We start from the raw sequence: 2,063 nt of genomic DNA, 5'->3' as shown, positions 1-2,063 counted from the left end.
GAGGTTGATGATGACAGGGGAAAGATTTAAATGGGACCTGAGGGGAAACCTTCACATGCAGAGGCCCTGGGGGTACGGAAAGTGCTGTCAGAGGAAGTGGTGAAAGCGGGTACAATTACATGTTTAAAATATATCTGGATAGATACATAAATAGGAATGGTTCAGAGGGATATGGGCCAAATGCTGGCCAGTGAGACTAGGTCACGTTAGGATGCCTGATCGGCATTCAGAATTTGGAAAAAAAGGATGTGTTTCCATGCTGTAAGACTCTGCTATTCTATCACAGTGATGAGGAAAAATGCAAAAAGGGCTTTTGAATGGGAATTCTCTTCCCCAGAAGTTTGTGGTGTTTCTCTGATTGCAAGTATTCACAGCTGAGTTAGTTAAAGATTTGACAGAGACTGCGTCATGGATAATGGGATACAGACAGGAAAGTGGGGCTGAGACCCCAACCTGATCAGCCACAATCTTAGTGCCTGGTGGAGAAGGCTCAAAGTATCTCATGACCCACTCCTACTCCTCAGTCCCCCTGTTTCTGTGTTCCATTTAGAGCCTCAAACCTGCTGGATCTGAGCAGTTGGAGGCCACTTACTGCTATCACCTGGTGCATAGAAACAGAGGAGAACATTCACTCCCTCATGACTGTCACACACGGTTTGGGAGATTTGGAAAATGTACTTGGAAAACCCAGGCTGGATATGAAAGCGGTCCCTCATTTCTCTTTACAGAGGTTCCCCTCTCTACAACTTGTACTCCGTTTGTTGGTAGATGCAGATTTACTGTGAATACAGCCCCCATACCTCACCCAGAGATGGCTCACAACGTCCCCTGGGCTCTGTGACTGCAACATTCCATAACAGACCTTCCAGGTACCTTCCTGTAAGTAATCTAATCGAATCTAATCTAATCAAATTTTCCAATAACAGAATGTGAGAATATCAGAAACAAAGGCAGGTCGTTCGCCTCCCAAGCCTGTCTTGCCTTTCACTAAGATCATGGCTTCATAGCCCTCACCTCTCTGATACATCAAAATCCCTCTCCAACCTCTATGAGCACTTCCATAGAACACAAAACAAAGAACATTAGAGCACAGTACAGGACCTTTGGCCCTCGATGTTGTGCCACCCGTTTATCCTACTCTATGATCAGACTATCGTCCGTGCTTCCGTTCACTTTCTTCCATATGCCTATCCAAGAATCTCTTGAGTTTCCCTCACGTATTTGATTCTACTTCCACTGCTGGCAGTGCATTCCAAACCCCCACCACTCTCTGTCTAAAGAACCTACCTCTGATATCTCCCCAAACCTTCCTCCAATTACCTTAAAATTATGACCCCTTGTGATAGATATTTCTGCCCTAGGAAACAGTCGCTTGCTATTCACTCTGTCTATGCCTCTCATCATCTTGCACACCTCTATCATATCACCTGTCATCTTTCTTTCCTCCAATGAGAAAAGCCCTTGCTCCCTCAAGCTTATTTCATAGAACCTTCCGTCCAGTCTGGTGAGCATCTTTGTAAATTTCCTCTGCACTCTGTCTAAAGCTTCCACATCCTTCCTATAATGGACTGAGTAGAACTGAGCACAATAGTCCAAGTGTGGTCTAACCAGGACTCTGTAGAGCTTCAGCATAACCTCACGGCTCTTAATCTCAATCCCCCTGCATATGAAAGCCAACACACCATGTGCCTTCTTAACCACACCATCAACTTTGGGAGCAAATTTGAGTAATCTGTGGACACAGACCTCAAGGTCGCTCTGTTCCTCCATACTGCCAAGAATCCTGTCTTTAACCATGTATTGTGCATTCATATTCGAGCTTGCAAAGGGAACCTGATATTGGTGTGAGTTCAGATGATGGACAGTTTTGAATGAGCATTTGTTCTGCAGCTCTGTAACTGAAAGTGGGCACAGCAGAGTCTATGACTCATTGGGCTGAATATAACCATAATTTATCTTTGTGTGATTTTCACTGAGTGTGACAGATGGGTTGTCTGCACGAGGCTGAGCTATTTTCCTGGTACTATCATATCGAACTCACCTCATTAACTACCCAGCCACCC

Source organism: Chiloscyllium punctatum, unplaced genomic scaffold, assembly GCF_047496795.1.
Source record: "Chiloscyllium punctatum isolate Juve2018m unplaced genomic scaffold, sChiPun1.3 scaffold_124, whole genome shotgun sequence".
NCBI classification, from domain to species: Eukaryota; Metazoa; Chordata; class Chondrichthyes; order Orectolobiformes; family Hemiscylliidae; genus Chiloscyllium; species Chiloscyllium punctatum.
The sequence above is the reverse complement of the archived record's forward strand: the minus strand, read 5'-3'. Positions refer to the sequence as shown.